This window comes from Scyliorhinus torazame, chromosome 9 (assembly GCF_047496885.1).
Source record: "Scyliorhinus torazame isolate Kashiwa2021f chromosome 9, sScyTor2.1, whole genome shotgun sequence".
Lineage (NCBI taxonomy): Eukaryota > Metazoa > Chordata > Chondrichthyes > Carcharhiniformes > Scyliorhinidae > Scyliorhinus > Scyliorhinus torazame.
The window spans coordinates 103,899,377-103,917,371 of NC_092715.1; the positions used below are offsets into that span (position 1 = coordinate 103,899,377).

Consider the following 17,995-nt stretch of genomic DNA (forward strand, 5'->3'; position numbering starts at 1 on the left):
ATTATTTTAGTGTGCATTCCTACAGCCTGCTGTCTTTTTAGAGTGCTTTATTTTAGTGTGCTGTAGTGCTCTGTACTGTGGTGTGCTTTACTGTAGTGCGCCATTGTATGATTTGCTCTACTTTAGTGTGGGGAACTACTGGGAAGTTTTTTTCCTTTTCTGGAAATATTGATCTTTGTAAAATAAGTTGCCACCGTTGTACTGTCTTTCCTTTTCTCTCTCAACAATCCCGAGCAATTGGGAATGGGGAGCAAAAAGTGACTTAGAATGTGATGCTCACATGTCATGAAAGAATTAAAAAATATGTATCTGGCTGTCCAGCCAGTAAGATCTTTTAACAATCCCAACTGGGCAGTTTGCATTCTTATGATGTATCTCAGCCCAGTTTGTGGTTAGAGGCAGTGATTTGTCACAGCACGAGAACAGCCCCCGAACAAAAACCACATGGTTATATGGTGTGATGATTTTTCTTTCAGTTGCCAAACTTGACACCCAACCTGTGATGGACATTTTAGTAGACTGTTCCCTTTCGTTAAAGATGGTTTTAATTGGTATAGAATAAATAAACAGTGTCCTGGTCAATGTTCACCCTCCAAGTAATATCACTAGGGAAAGAAAAAATTAAGAATAAAAGCAGAAAATGCTGGAAAAGCCCAGCGGGTCTGGCAACCAACATTTCAAGTCCAATATATATGGCTTTTTCGGAGCTGGAAGAAAAGGTTGAACTGGTCATTCACCTCTTTACTGTTTGTTTTGCGTTGCTGGCGCTGAACGTGTTGTAATGAGAATGCAACTAATTCTGCCCCTTGAATCTGTATATTAACCCAATGCGAACCTTGGCTCAAGTGAGAAAGAGTATTACGAGGCTGCGGCACTTCCAAATCTTTCTCCCAGAGCTATGATATAATAAACTGCTTCTTTACTCATTCAAAAAGGCCTGCATGTGATTTTCACCTCTAACCATGTTTGCTGACTTAATAGTCGTTATTCCACTCCAAACATGCCTGGAATTATAACGTGACAAAGAACTGAAGCAGTCCATTTGGCCAGTCTTGTTTGCTGATATTTCTCTACTTTCCCCAAGGAGCTTGCATATTTGGCAGTTTGGGTAACAGGTTTTAATAATCACCCCATTGGATTGTGAATCTCATGCTGCGACAGATCACTAGCCTTAAATCATAGATTGGAAAGTGCATCATAAGAGTATTAACCATCTAATTGGGCTTGTTACAAAACCCGTCCTACTGTCATGCTGGCAAAACTGCCAGAGTGTGTTGGGAACTCGGTCTTGGTTTAAGTTGAATTGTTACTTTATTTTGGCCATGGTTGTGTAAGGCTAACTGTGATTTTGGAACTTCTGCCCATTTTACCACCAGCTCTATTGCCACACAAGGCCTGTTTTTAGACCTATTTATCTTAGTTGTCCCATCTGTTTGGCTGAAGTTGAGGATTTGTATGTGAGGGAAGTTGTGAACTGACAGAACAGTTCATCTTACCAGCAGGAATGTTTGCCGAGAATTGGTGCTTGCCTCTCTTTTAGATATGGTGATAATATAACATTCTTTTTGCATGATTAGTGGAAATTAAGGTTGTGTTCTTTTAACTGATTTACTCACAACTTCCCTATTATTTCCAGGCAGTTTTCCTGTGATAAATCACCTGACCTCCAGTGATCGTTTGTCCGGCTTCTGTTCCTTGATTGTGAGTAGTTAGTAGTCATCCCATGCAGCACCCTTCCCTGGTGACACCCACAGAGACTTGACCTAAACTAAAATGGCTGAATTTTTCAGAAGACCTCCCACCACTGTTTCCCGCCCCTATTGTGATAGTCAAGTACTGTTCTACCATCTGGGGAACAAATTTAAGTCTGAAAATTTTTTTAAGGTTACAAATAGTTTAGAAACGGTTTTGTATGGTATGGAGTAAAGTGACTATTCAGGGCAGGCTGGCATGAAGACAATAAATATTGAACTTGCAGACTGACCTTTGCAGGCTCTGAGTAAGGTCACTTGTGGGTTGTGAGGTCAGGTCACTTGTTGAATATTTATGGTCTTTAATGAGTTTCCACTGTGCCACTGCAGTGTTACCACACTTTCATTACTGCTGGTGGATCTGGCACAGGCTGCTTGTGTTCCACTTGAAAGCTTTTAGCAGTTGAACACATTGGTAGCATAAGATGTTTGCTTCCGCCCCACAGAGCTCACTGTCACATTATGCCGTATACAGAAAAAGACTCACTGAACTGAAACAACTTACTCTCAGGAAAGAGCTAACCAAATGTAACCACCGTCTTTATCATGACCCACGCACCAGTGTTATTCCTATACTGAATATAAAGTCTTATTTCCAGTATTGAAAATTTACTAGTTTGATGTACCTGCTAGTAGTGTTTGTGCATTGGCCAATATGAAGTATCAATAAAATAACTCTGATCAATATGTTGTCTTGTGATCCTGCCGCACTTTATTAGATATCAGAGTGACTGGCAGGTGATGCTTGAATATTTGAATATGTTTCCAAATCCTTCGTGGGCTAACTATAGATATTAGTAACCATGGTAACACCACATGCACAAGATCCCATTATCTAGGCAGCATCTGTAAGGCATTTTGTCTTCATGGCTAATGATTCCACTTCCAAATTTTAGTTTTTAAAGTAATGACCGAGTTGCTATATCCTGAGCTTGTGCAATGTCTTTCCTGTGCTCCTTGTTCAAATGCAACCAGATGCAGACTGAAGCTATTTTCCCATATTAATCAACACCACCCATTCTTCTCCATCTTCTAGTGCAATGGCATTTAAGAGAAAGAACAGAAGAACTTTCATTTATTATTATGTCTCAAAGGACTTTGTATCTAATTAATTTCTTAAAAGTGAATTATTGTTATGTAGTTGAAAGTGGCATCCATTTTGCACCTTGAAAATGTCAGTGTAATTTGCTGCATAAAAAGACCATGTCAGATCAACATAATCAGCCATTCCAGCTCAGATTATAAATAATGCAACAAATACCTTACAAAGTCTGCAAATAATGGAGGGACAGGTACAAAGTAAACATTATTTATAAAGTTGGATGACAGTACGAAGGGATATCTCATCACTGAACTTATTCATAACCCTACACAATAGGCAGAAACATAAATAGCAAATATCCTATTTTAACTGACATAGTGCTATGCCATGGCTGGATTTAAAGAATATTAACCAACACATATTAATGTTTTAAGATTACATAGCTCCCAGACAGTGCTTGCAAAGTATGTCACAGATTAATAAAACGTTGTTAACTTTTATGATTCTTCTTCTGGGAGTTTACTCGAAACAAAGAATTAGTATTGCTGTATCAATTTTAAATATTTATTTATTTGGCAGGCTATGTTCAGACCTGTGCAGGAAGGCTTTAAAGATTTAACTAAGGCAGGAGTTATGCTTAATTTTGTATTCAAGCCGTTGCCAGACAAATCTTTTAAAGAGCTTGCTGACATTCAGTTCTTGTTTCAATAGACCTAAGGAAGAAAGGGTTCACATTCTGTGTTGCTCTGTATCACTGTGAGTGTGTCTGCTTCAACAATCAAAACATTACTGGTACTTAAGACTTGGCTGAAGCTGTCATCTATTCATTCACTTTCCTTCTCTGAGGGAATGGACATCAGTTGCAAGAAAGAACAAAGCAAAGTTAGAAATATCCACGATAAAAAGCAGACAAGCACTCGAGTACACAGCATTTAGAAAAATAGAACCTTTCATGGAGGTACCGGAACATTTCTAAATGCATATGTGCTCATTCTGAATTTTGTTTAGCTTTGCCAGAGAATATCAATTGACAAGTCAAATCAAAAAACACTTGCGTTAAACCTTATTTGGATTAGTTTAGAGTCTGACTTGACAAATTAGACATTGTGTGAGAGCTAGAACCTCATTTCCATTCATGGACTTGTTTTCTTTAAAAAAAGCATGGGCAAGAATTTCCTCCATTGTAATTAGGATGCTGTGTCTCCAGACACAGCAAAGAGGAAAAAGGTTTCGAGCCCCATTGGCCTTAATATTAACCCTTGATGACTGCCAGGAGAGGTTAGGAGTTCAAAGCGAAAAATTGGGGAACGTTTCCCTGACCCATTGCCATTTATTTCAGCGCTGAATGTTTTAAGGTGCTTAAGTGTCCTGCTGTGGGAGATGTATCCTTATTAACATTTTTAAATCGGGCTTCCACAAAGCTTCGAGAGCCTGATTTATAATTACTGGTGCCCTGAGGATTTCTTGAGGTTTGAGAAACAGATAGTGAAAGGGAGGCAGGGGCTGCTGGCTCTACAAGGTAGTGCTTTTTATAGCAGTGCCAGGAGGAAGGGGAGTGCTGCTCCTGGCACCTTTCAGAAACCCTTTGGCCTTGTCCACCCAAGTTTGATATCCTGTCTCTTTGTTTTGTTCTGTCCTTTCTACTTTCTGTGCCACCATCATGGCCAATCTATACCCCACTCCTCCCCCAATTGCCAGTGATCATCCCCAAGGGACCCTGGGGCACACCCCTCCCAGTGGTTTACCAACTAGCCCCAGGAATGCAACTGCTCAGCTGGAAATGGAAGGAAGAAATGCTAATGAGCTGCTGCTTTTAAATTTGGCAGGAGATCTATGTCCCAAGCCATAGCCAGATTCTATGGCCTTTCTCGTCCCTCCCCCACACCCTTCTCGCCTCTCAGTAAGTAACAGAGCCATTCTGTTAGAGCCCTACCCTCATACAGGCCTGGATTTTCCTGAGATGAATTGAATGAAGCATAACTGGGCCTACAGTAGGTTGAAGGCCCAGCATTGGAAATTAAACAGGACAGGAGGGACTTGATGTGTTGGGTACTCTGCTACACAGATGAACCAACACGGTTGCGAATGGTACAACTCAGTTTTATTACTAACATTTATTTACAGTGATAAACTGGTTACTGAGGTTCGATCATAACCCTAGAATCTGTGGACTTATTCCTAATACTATCTTGTAGTGGCACTCAGCACATGGTGGATGTCTGAGTGGCTTGCTGTGAGCTCTGTGCCCTGAGCTGTCTCCTGCTGGAATGCCTGGGAAGTGTCGTGTTCCCTGTTTTGTACTGTGTATGCTCTTGCCTGTGATTGGCTGTGGTGTGTGTGTGTTGATTGGTCCGTTGATCTGTCCATCAGTATGTACGTATGTTTGTACTATGATGTTTACCTGAATATCATGACAGGACTGTTCCCTTGTTATTTTCTCTATCCATCCAAGGAATGTCCAATAAAAGGCACCTGAAATAAGAAAGAGTGAGGTCTTTGCCAGGCCCTTCTTGGGACTATGGGGTTTGTGGGCAAGATGTGGGGTGAGGTTAGAGACGGGGCTGGGAGCATCCCAAGGATAGAAAGTAGCTGCAGATATGCCTCCTTTTTTTCTCAGCTTGGATTTTTTTTCTCCAAAATTGTACTTTGTTCATAGTAAAACTACATTACTTAATGGTTCAAATTTGATATGAAAGTATGACACCGATCAGTTTCTTTCAACATGATACATGAAGTGTCTCACGACACTTGCCATTGCAGGTTACATTTACCATACAAGTTCATGTCCAACATTCTTTCTCTTGTGCATACAGTTCGAGGGGTTCTACACAGGTTCCAGTCCCTTGGCGTACTGCAGCTGCAGAGCTTTAGGGCCTCTCTGACAACTTCCCCAAGCTTTAGTGTGTCCTTCACCTGGTACTTCTGCACCTTGGAATATGTTGGCTTGCAACATTCAGTTATCAACAGCTCTTTTAAACTTGAAGACAAGTTGTTTTGGCCAGATCAATGATCATCCTTCACCAAGTTAATGGTCCACCAGCAGCAGATGATATTGTGCGTTGCTGGCAACAGCCTATAGAGCACTTACTATAGAGCATTACTGAGCAGCTCAGGATGTGCCACGGCACATTCCATCTTGTTGGGGGAGACTGTAGAAGTGAAGAAACGATCTGACAGGTAGAGCCCTTCTCTTTACCAGCCATGCTACGTCATGAAAGTTCATGCCGATTTGGCAGTTATGTGCAGAAATCTGCCTATTGGATTTGTGATCAAAGATGTTCATCTGCGCAGACCTTTCCATGCGGGGCAGATGATACTGCATGGTCCAACTGACTGGAGCATTCACTGACAATGTGGCCAGACTCAACCATTGTAAAACCAGGGACAAATAGAACTTCAGCATCTTGGTGTTTTCATACCGAGGGTCACGCACTGCATGAGGGTTATCCATTAAGGCCCCACCTTCTCAACCTTGCCTCTCGCCTGAAGTGTCGTGACCCTCAGATTAAATCACCAAATTAGTCAGCTCTCTTTCAAAAGGGGCGAGCAGCCTGGGGACTCGGTGACTTTTCACTGTTTGATGCAGCCACGCACCAACGTAGCCATCAGCATCAGGCATTTTTGAAGAAACGTCATACGGCTCAACATCTCTTTACCTGTCCTTGGGTGCCAGATCTGCTGTGTCTTTCCAATATTATTTTTTAAATTTAGGATCAAGATGAGGTTGGGTATGCTTTTTGCCCCCTAAATCTAGAGATTTGTACATTGTGTCTCTGTGGGCACTATCCATTTTCGGTCCCTGAAGTGAGAGATGGCTCGAATATCTGTGTGGGGTATGAGCATACCTGCGCAATGTATTTTTTTAAAAAAAAAATTTTTATTAAAGGTTTTCATAAAATATCAATAACAAAATGAAAAAGGAACCCAACAGGGTTAAGTACAAAACACAGTCCAGAAAAACAACCCTCCGTACCCCCCTCCCCCCTGTACATAAATAATAAATTAACATTAACACCCCGACTTAATACTACAAGTATATACACCCCCTCAGACCCTCCAGTGTAAATAACAAAAACAAAAAATAAAGTGACCCCCCCCCCCCCCCCCCCCCCCCACACCCTGAGTTGCTGCTGCCATTGACCAATGTCTACCGCTCTGCCAGGAAGTCTAAGAACGGTTGCCACTGTAGCCACCTAAAGTGGCCAACTCCCGTTTTAAAATGGCGAACGGCAAAGGCTGATGGGAAAGTCAGCCAACAAGACAGAAACCAGCGGCTGCAGGTTTGCTGTGTATTTACCTCTGCAAAAACCAGACAACATCGATACCAGAGGCCATCAGCATAACAAAGTAGCAGCCATCTGCATACTGATGAGCAATCCCCGGGAACAATAAGTAACATTTTTGACACACAAAGCAAAACCAGACTCCTTGGCGCCAGCAGGAGCCAACACAAAGGAGGTGAACGAGCACCTCAAGACCGCCCATCGATCAGGGAACTGCTCCAGTATTGGAGAAAATCGAACCAAGCGATTGGGACAAAGTCCAGTCACTTGGGACCAGGTACAGGGTCCGCCCCAAAAGGCGGGAAGCCCCTGCGGACTATAAGAATTGAGCCCCAAGTTCAAGTCGCTCTCTTCTTCACCTCTGCGTCCTGCCTTGGTCACCCAGCAACACGAACCAACATTGACCGTGACCGGTGCAGTGACTCCAGTGATCACCGAAGCCCGTAAGTCTTAATTGAACGCTCGCTACGAGATAGACGCTCCCAGCTACCAATCCGTACCAACTTCGAATTCCGTAGACTCAGAACCCGAACAAAAGGCCATTTGTTCCCCTGACCTGGTGGGCCAGTCCGAAGTTAAGTATAAGCATGTTAGTTGTAAAAGTAGCTTAGACGTAGAATTTGTGCATGAGTAACGATTACTGTGTATAATAAATGTGCTTTGATTTAAATCTTACTAATCAGTGTATTGGGTTATTGATCATTACTCGGACTTGAACCTCGTGGCGGTATCATAAAGATACCTGGCGACTCGAGAACAAAAGTAATAAAACAGAGCAATTGAACCAAGGAGAAAATCAGCAACATTATTTGGCGACTCCGCTGGGAGCCGATCTAGAAGTGGAAAACCACTCCGGGAGAACCCAGAATTTGAATTAGAGATCCAATTAGAAACAGAAAACCACAAGTGTTCAAGCAGTTCTGATCAATACTCATAAATTCGGAAGCGACCCACAAGCACGACTGTAGATGGATGACTGGCTCCGTACAAATAACAGGACCTGACCCTAGACCCCCAAAACAGTATGGATTTCCCCCAAGAGGCAGAGGGAGAAATCTCAAGAGTAATAGAAAGCTTATTAGAGCAGGGCGTACTTAGATCAGTAGCCTCCACTAATAATGCCCCGATTTGGCCAGTGAGAAAGCCCGATGGATCATGGCGACTGACCATCGATTACCGGGAACTCAACAAAGTCACCCCCCGCAGCAGCCCCCACAGAAGCAACAAGTCCCGAGGCCATGCTCCAGCAGGGACTCAATTCCCGATTCTTTATGGTTTTGGATGTCAGTAATGGATTCTGGTCCATTCCATTGGCAAAGGCGTGCCTGCCACAAGGATTCCACAACTCCCCCTCCATTTTCCACCGACAGCTGGCAAATGGTTTAGCCAAATTCTCTCGCCCCGAATGTCTGGTTCAGTACGTAGACAACCTACTACTGCAGACAGACACCAAGAAAGAGCACATTCAGTTTCTGCCCGAACTCCTGGAACTCTTACACTCAAAGGCCCAGATTTTGGAAGATAAGGTGATATATTTGGGAACAATTATCACACACGGTAAATGCGAGATCGAGCATAAAAAGATTGACTCGATTGCTAAATTGCCCCTTCCCCAGAACGTTTCAGCCCTCCGGTCGTTTTTAGGACTGGTTGGCTACTGCCAAAACCACATTGACGGTTTCGCCAGCAAGGCAGCACCCCTCTCAGACCTCCTAAAGAAAGGAGCCCCCTGGGAATGGCTTCCGCAGCATACGGATGCTGTGGACACTTTAAAACAGGCACTCATAGCAGCCCCCGCACTACAAGTTCCAGAACCGCTTTCCCCTTGCGCCATAGAGGTAGCGACCACAGACCGCACCCTTTCGGCCGTGCTCCTCCAGGAACGGCACGACCAGTTAAGGCCCGTAGCTTACGCCTCCAGAATTTTAGATGCTGTGGAGCAGGGATTTTCAGCCTGTAAGAGGCACCTGCTCGCAGTATTTTGGGCAGTTCAGTACTTTTCGTATATTACCGGACTGAACCCCATCACAATTCTCACCGAACACACCCCCACCCAACTTTTACTGGACGGACGACTCAAGGACGGTACAGTAAGCCAGATTAGAGCAGCGAGATGGACCCTTCTCTTGCAGGGACGGGACATCACTGTTAAAAGGACAAACGACGCACACCTTTTTAGCCGACAACTTACAGTACCCCGGAACCCCCCATGAATGCGAAATTATCTCTCCACATCACGACACAGGTCCCTTTATTGCTAAGACATCCCCCAGAAAGATAGGTAGTTCAACCCAGAGCCCCCAGCACACAGACACGTGTGAACCCATAAGGATCTATGTGGATGGATCTTCCACAGTCTTGGATGGGAAATGCATAACAGGTTGCGGTATATATGTTGAGGACGCGCAGGGACGCGCCCGCGAGGAAATATCAATAAAACTTCCAGGCCACTTAGGCGCGCAGGCAGCAGAGCTCGCGCCCATCGCATATATAGTGGAACACCCAGATTCCTTCCCCAGCCCAGCAGACATATACTCGGACAGCCTCTATGTCTGCAGCAGCCTCACGGAATTTCTGCCCCTGTGGAAAGCAAGAGGATCTGTTTCCGCAGACGGGAAAACCCTCCCTTAGCCCCATTGCTCCGTCACATTTTAGAGAGAGCCCAAAACAGGACTTTTGGGATAGTCACGGTTCGTAGTCACCATCGTTCCTCCCCCCCTGGAAATGTGAAAGCCGACGCACTGGCTAAGGCAGGTTCCAGGCATGGATATTTCTGGACACCCCCGAAAGCGCACCAGTGAGTGCTGTTCAGGTCTCGCAGACAAAGATCGAGGATCTAGTGGAGGCCCAGAAGCAGGACAGCAATCTCAGGGAGATTGTAAAAGGAAAATATCCAGCACCCTATGAGAGGTTCAAAAATGCACTGACCACACATGACGGTGTGGTGTTAAAAGACACCCTTTATGTGGTTCCTAAACAGGACAGGAATCAACTGATGTTGTTCCATGACGGTCATGGACATCAGGGAATCGATCCCACTACAGCCCATCTCAAGCAGCTTTGTTGATGTAAATCACTACATCGAGAATTGTCTTATCTGTGCCCAGAATAATCTGGACAGATATGCCAAAAAGGCTCAACTCAGCCACACCCGACCCGTTAATGGCCCCTGGACTAACCTCCAGATTGATTTTATAGGACCATTGCCCCCTTGCAGGAATGGCTATAAATATGTACTTGTGGTAATTGACACATTTACGAAATGGGTGGAAGCATTCCCAGCCCGCACAAACACTGCAAAAACCACAGCCAAAATTTTGACCCACCACATCTTTACAAGATGGGGACTCCCCCGCAGCATTGAATCAGACCAAGGTTCCCATTTTACGGGACGTGTCATGCAGAACGTCCTCACGATATTTGGCATCACCCAAAAATTCCACATAGCATACCACCCACAGTCGAGTGGTATCGTGGAGCGCATGAATCGGACCCAAAAATCCACCCCCAGACAAATGGTCCAGCAGAACAACACCACTTGGGACTCAGTCCTCCCTTTTGCGCTGATGTTTTTGCGTAACACAATTTCAACTTCCACAGGTTACACCCCACACACTCTCATGACCGGACGGCCCATGAAAGGCACAGAATTTTTGTTAGGTTTAGACTTAACCAGCCCCGAGGTGACGGCCCTCACACACGAGAAAGCAGTATAGCAATTAGTTGAAATTGTTAAAACGACTCAGCTAGCAGCCGCAGTAAAATTGGGCACAAGGAAGAAACAGAGCAAGGCTTGTTTCGACAAGACAGTGCATGCGACTGAGTACAGTATAGGACAGCAAGTCATGCTCTCTGTATATAACCACAGCACATTCCTGTCACCAAAATACTCGGGTCCGTACTCCATTGCGGACAAAGTAAGCCCTTCCGTGTATAAAAGAAAGTATCCCAACGGTAAGACTGCGTGGTTCCATATCAACCAGCTGAAGGCATATGGAACACAGTCCAACCACTCACGCCACGTCATGCTCGGTGCAGCATACCACGCCCCGCCCACAGCCAACATAACCCTACCATCCCCAACACGTCCACCCCAGCCACGGACTCGACCTCGACTCCACCCCCGAAATATACACTCCGCCCCGGAACGCCCACAGACTGCAGCAGCAGAGACAGCGACTGTGACTCGGACGATAGCCACAGCATGCCTCCCTACTATCCCCATGCGATACTATCCCTACTATCCCTTCATGATCACTTTCCTCAACAAACCCCACCACCGACCACCGAACTACACTAACGACCCCGATTCTGTCCCCACACAACTAGACACCAACTATTGGCACCGAGATAACTCGTTCCGACTCGTCTGCAACGACAAGAGCGACCCCACCTCACACCATGCAGCCCTTTCAGCCCTGATACACTCAAGAGTTTGGCACCCGGGAGAAGATGACGACCTTGGGTCTGACTCCTAAACCGAGAACCCCTTTGCGACCCTGTTCACAACCGAGAACTGAGGTGGCCAGATGATGTTTTAAAAGGAACTGCTTGGGAGAAGTGGTGTCCTTTCTGATGGAACCTGCCGCATGTTTTATGTTGTTTGTAAGTTTGTTAAATGTTGTTTGTCAGACCGGAAAAAAAATTTCACGGCCCCACGCCTTTTCAGCAGAAACCTCTGAGGACTTGCCCACAGAGACGCACTATTGCCAGACACTAGTTCAGCGGAACTAGCTTGTCTGCAGAGACTTGTTCAGGTACCAGACGCCCGTTCGTAACTGCTCTTCTGGTTCAAGGAAAGAACCACTACGGCAGCCCCACCACGATGACTACATTTCTTGCCCGTTCTTGTCGGTTGCTCAGTCAGTGGAGAAACGGCTTGGGACCCGCCCTGCCTGGGAACCCCCCCCTCTGGTCAACTACGCTCGGGTAGGAGAGACACGGCATTGGTAGCCGTCCTACCCGGGGACTCCATCCATCTCTTGCCCGTCGCGGCCCATACGCACCTCATTTTGGCAATTTTAGTTCAAAAAGTTTTGGTTTGTTTCAGGTAACCCTTAGGTTGCCATCCACATGCTATTTACATCCTGAAACATTGGGATGGTCACTTGCACTGTCTGCGAGACGGCTCGCACTGGTTCATTAGTTGGAAGTGTGTCTTGTCCTAAAATTCGGTTTTTGAAAAAAAAAATGAGGGAGTCACACACAGTGACCAATTATAAAGGGAGTAATTGGCACTAAAGGACAGACAGACTATCGTACGAGATGTTAAACCAAGATAGTTACAGACACTATGCTTGTTTCCACAGAAGCTCCAGGACCGGAGAAGAGAAGAAAAGAGAAGAGCCATGAGGACTTCCTTCACATGGGTCACGTCATAATAATGGACATTTGGTTGCGAGTGAACGCGAACCCCATGACTTCAAGCCCCCCAGCTGTTAATGTTTCACTTCCCCACAGTACCCAGAGCCCAGTCACCAGCGACACCACACCATCTTTGTGTGCCAGATTTATAACCTGGTACTCCCTGTCCTATGTAATAGAAACCTTACTGGTATTGGCGATACTCTGCTGCATCGTGCAGACTATGCGTCTAAGGAAATGGAGAAGAAGATCCTACCGCTCTCGAACCCCGCTCGAACCCCGGTATATAGGATCAGATCCCCTATTTTCGGATACGACCAGACCCCTGACCCCAGCGATCTATAATAAAGAGCATTCATTTGCGGTTTTATTGTAAATAAAGAAATGTAAAGAACTGTTCATGAGCAAATGGTACGATCCTGAGCTTGACTGCCAAGCCAGGAAAAATGTGTATAAACTGCTATGATTTTGTTTGTATGGTTGAGGAAGGTAGAATGATGAAATATTTAAGTGAGTGTAGTGTATTAAGAATAGTTAGAGGTTCCCATTTTTTTGTTTTGTAATACATGTCCCTGTTTGACATAGCGCCCCTTAGAATTGTCAGTTAAAAATTTTCAATCGAGAGTGTGCTTAGGTGGGCCCCCCTCTCGAAACAAAAATAAACATAGCATATCAGCCGCAGTCCCCAATCGCCCGTCCCGACCCTCAATCTGTGTCCAACTTCTCGGCCTGAACAAAGGCCCACGCCGCCTCCGGAGACTCAAAATAATGCTGCCGGTCCTTGTAGGTAACCCACAGTCGCGCCGGCTGCAACATGCCAAACTTCACCCCCTTCCTGTGCAGCACCGCCTTCGCTCGATTGTACCCGGCCCTCCTCTTCGCCACCTCCGCACTCCAGCCCTGATATATCCGAACCTCCGCGTTCTCCCACCTGCTGCTCCTCTCCTTCTTGGCCCACCTAAGCACACACTCTCGATCGACGAACCGATGGAACCTCACCAGCACGGCCCGTGGAGGCTTGGTAGCCTTGGGCCTCCTCGCCAGCACTCCATGGGCCCCTTCCAGCTCCAGGGGCCCCTGGAAGGACCCCGCTCCCATCGGCGAGTTCAACATGGTGACCACATAGGCCCCCACATCCGGCCCTTCCAGGAGGCTCAGAATCCGCAGATTCTTCCACCTCGACTGATTCTCCATCTCCTCTAACCGCTCCTGACATTTCTTGTGGAGCGCCTCGAGCGCCTCCACCTTTACCGCCAGGCCTAAGATCTCGTCCTCATTGTCAGAGATCTTTTGTCGAGCCTCGAGGATCGCCACTCCCTGGGCCGTCTGTGTCTCCAGCAGCTTATCAATAGACGCCTTCATCGGCTCTAGCAGGTCCATTTTAATCTCTCTGAAGCAGCGCTGGATACCCTCCTGCTGCTCTTCCGCCCACTGCATCCACGCTGCCTGGTCTCCACCCGCCGCCATTTTGTCCTTCTTCCCTCGCACCTTCTTCGGGTCCACCACCAAATTTTTGTCGCCCCGCTCCTAGTTGAAGCCATATACTGACGGGGAGCTGTTGTAGACTCCTTCCCCGCCATTTTGTCCTTCTTCCTTCGCACCTTCTTCGGGTCCACCACCACCTTTTCTGTCGCCCCGCTCCTAGTTGAAGCCATATACTGACATTTCCCACACCGGGAAACGTCGAAAAAGTGCTGTTGGGGCCCTGAAAAGAGCCCAAAAGTCCGTTTTTGAAGGAGCCGCCGAATGTGCGACTTAGCTCCGCATAGCCGCAACCGGAAGTCCTACCTGCGCAATGTAGAGCAGCAATGAGAGAGTCTCTTGCCTGATAACCAGGTTCTTACCTACACTGGAGAGGGAACGATCTCCAGTTTCTGTTTCACCATGTTTTTACACTCCTTCCAGTTTTGTACGTATACCCTGGCCTCTCCGAACCAAAGCCCCAGCACCTACAGGTAGTCTGACCTGATAATGAAGGGGACAAAGGATCGGTTGGCCCACTTCCCAAAGAATATGGCTTTACTCTTACCATGATTTACTTTGACCAGTTCAAATTGAGTGCAGATGTCCATCAGTCTACGCACCAACAATAGATCACAGCAGGAGCCTTGTTCGCCACCAGCAGCCCATAGGCTCCAGGTTTGACAGCCAGGTACACACCTGTTTGTGCTACGCTAAGCTTTTGGTAATACTAGTAATTATGGGGTTTTGTATTGGGCTGAAGCAACATTTATGGATTTTACCGTAACAGCCTTTTAAACAGTTCTGTTTGAATTTCTGCAGTCAGACAGTTTGCAGATGAGCGAACTCTAAATTTTTCACTTCATTTTCAACCTTTTCATCAAATAAACAACAAAAGAAAAAACAAACACAACAACAAATACAGTAACAATCCCCCAAACAAAAACAGCACCCCCATCAATATACAGACCCACAATATACAGACCCGTGGGCAGCATGGTAGCATAGTGGTTAGCACAATTGCTTCACAGCTCCAGGATCCCAGGTTCGATTCCCAGCTGGGTCACTGTCTGCGGAGTCTGCACGTTCTCCCCGTGTCGGCGTGGGTTTCCTCCGGGTGCTCCGGTTTCCTCCCACTGTCCAAAGATGTGCGGGTTAGGTGGATTGGCCATGCTAAACTGCCCTCAGTGTCCAAAAAGGTTAAGTGGGGGTTACTGGGTTACGGGGATAGGGTAGATATGTGGGCTTGAGTAGGGCGCTCTTTGTAAGGGCCCGTGCAGACTCGATGGCCGAATGGCCTCCTCCTGCACTGTAAATTCTATGATCTATGAAAATCCACCTGTGCCTTCCAGGTAAAAAATTAGCAGTCTATCAGTAAACAGTGTATTCAGAAACAACAATAACGCGCCCCCCCCCCCCCCCCCCCATGTTCAAAGGCAACCAATTCTCTAAAGTGCATAACAAACAGTCCCCATGAATTGTAGAAACCCTCCTCATCCCCCTCAGCTCAAATATCACCTTCTCGAGAGTCCCCCCGCCACGCTGAGTACAGGGCGGAGAAACTGACCTCCACCGTAATAGTACCCGCCTCCGGGCAATCAGCGAGGTGAAGGCTACAACATCTGCCCGCGCTCCTGCTTGCTGCTCTGGTCGGTCCGATAGCCTGAAAATGGCTTCCAAGAACTGGTTCTAAGTTCACGTGTAGTACCCTCGAGATGATACTGAAGACCTCCCTCGAATACCTCTCCAGCTTCGGACAGGACCAAAACATATGTATGTGGTTTGCGGGGCCCCTCCCACAGTGCTCACATTCGTCCTCCACCCCCTGAAAGAGTCGGCTCATCCTTGCCCTCGTGAGGTGCGCCCTATACATGACCTTCAGCTGTATCAGTCCTAAACTCGCGCATGAGGTTGAGGCGTTTACCCTCCGGAGCACCTCACACCACAGACCGTCCTCCATAACCTCCCCCAACTCTTCCTCCCACTTAGCTTTAATCCCCTCCATGGACATCTCGTCCTCTCCCAAAATCCTCCCGTAGATCGCGGACACCATCCCCTTCTCCATTCCCCCTGTCGTCAATAACTCTTCCAACAATGAGGGGGTTGGCGCTATCGGGAAGCTCTGAACCTTCTTCCTAGGAAAGTCTCGGATCTGCAGGTACCTAAAACTTTACCCGTGCCTCAATCCATACTTCTCCCCCAACTCTGCCAACCTCGCAAAACGTCCCCCCAGAATCAGATCTTTTAATACCCTGGTCCCCCTCTATTCACCCCTCTGAAACCTCCCATCTAGCCTCACCGGCTCAAACCTATGATTCCCCCTGATCGGCATCTCCCCTGACCCAGCCCCCAGCTTAAAGTGTTGCCTCAACTGCCTCCAAATCTTCACTGTTGCCACCACCACTGGACTCCCAGAGTACTTGCCCGGGGCCAATGGGAGCGGCGCCGTTGCCAGTGTCCTCAACCCCGACCCCCTACACAGACCTTGCTCCATTCTAACCCACTTTGCCAAGCCTGCAGTCCGCTTTCACCCTCCCCACCAAGCTAGTAAAATTGTACCTAAGGGGCCCTCCCACCCCGACCAGCGCCACGTGCACCCCCAAATACCTGAAGTGGGTTGCCGCCCTGCAAAATGGCAGCCCTCTCAGTCCCACTCCATAAAATATTCACTTCCAGGATCAATTTATATCCTGAAAAAGACCCAAATCTTCAGAGAAGTTCCATTATGTCCCACAGCTATGTACACTGCTCTGATATCATCAAATACCCCCATTCTACTCCGTCAAATGTCTTTTCCGCGTCTAGCGCAACCACCACCTCTGCCTCCTTTCCCTCAGCCGGCGTCATGATTACATTTAATAAACTCCTAATTTTGGAAAATAGCTGCCTTTCTTTCATGAACCCTGTCTGGTCCTCCCCTATCACCTTCGGGAGACACCCCTATAACTTAGCCAACAGTATCTTCGCCAGTATCTCTGTGTCACCATTCAGTAGCGATAACGGCTTGCACGACCTACATTCCATCAGGTGCTTATCTTTCTTTAACAGCAGGGAGATCGAAGCCTGCACAAATGTTTATGGGAGCACCCCCTTTCCGATCGCCTCCTCAAACATCCCCACCATCAAGCGGTGCCAATTTGTCTTTAAATTTCTTGTAATACTCCACTGGGTCCTGCCACCTTCCCCACTTGCATCCTCCCAAATGCCTCCTTTACCTCCTGTCCCCCACCGACCACTCCAGTATGGCCCTGTCTTCCTCCTCCAACCTCGTATACTCCAGTCCGTGCAGGAACTCTCGCATCCCCGATCCTCCCCCGGTGGTTCTGATCTATACAAATTTTCATAAAGCTCTTCAAACACCTTGTGTTAATCTGTGGTGCCACCACCAATTTCCCTGTCCTATCCCTACTTGGACAATTTTCCTCGCCGCCACCTCCCTCCAAAGTAGGCCTGCCGGCATGCCCCGCCTTCTCCCCATATTCGTAAATCACTCCCCTAGCCTGTTTCAGTTGGTGCACCGCCTTCCCCGTGGACAACCGATCAAAGCTAGCCTGAAGCTCCCTCCTTCTGTCCAAAAGGGGTGGATCTGCATCACCCACGTGCCTCCTGTCCGCCTCCAACATCTCCTCTATAAGCCTTTGATGCTCTTCCCTCCTCTTTATCCACCTTGGCCTTAAATTATATCATCTGCCCCCTCACTACCGCCTTCAGGGCCTCTTATCGCCTTCAGGGCCTCTCAAATCACAGCCTGTGATACTTCCCCCGTGCAGTTAAAATCCACGTACTCCTCACTCACCTTCCCGATCTTCTCACAGAAACTTTGGTTCTCCAGCAATCCCACATCCAATCTCCACCCTGGTCTCTGCGCTACCCCCTTCTCCAGGGCCATGTGCGTGATCTGAGATCGCTATCGCCGAATACTCTGAACCCGCCAGCAGTGCCTTCCCTATTACAAAAAAGACTATCCTCAAATAAACCTTATGAACTGAGGAAAAAACCAAATACTCCCGCTCCTTGGGTGCAAGAAACTCCGCAGGTGCACCCCTCACATTTCTCTCATAAGCCCAGTCAATGTCTTCGCTTCCCCTCCCCTT

The 17,995-nt window shown here is 47.1% G+C and overlaps 1 protein-coding gene across 3 annotated transcripts in view; it reads left to right on the forward strand.

Annotated features, from left to right (window-relative positions):
- rgmb (repulsive guidance molecule BMP co-receptor b) overlaps positions 1-17,995 on the forward strand; it is a 277,533-nt gene that overhangs the window by 19,802 nt on the left and 239,736 nt on the right. The window contains exon 2 of one of the 3 annotated variants that reach the window (XM_072516360.1): positions 1,637-1,701. The exons of the other annotated variants lie outside the window; for them this stretch is intronic. The gene's annotated coding sequence lies outside the window, so the exon portion shown is untranslated. The remainder of the gene's footprint in view (positions 1-1,636; positions 1,702-17,995) is intronic. 3 annotated transcript variants of the gene reach the window in all.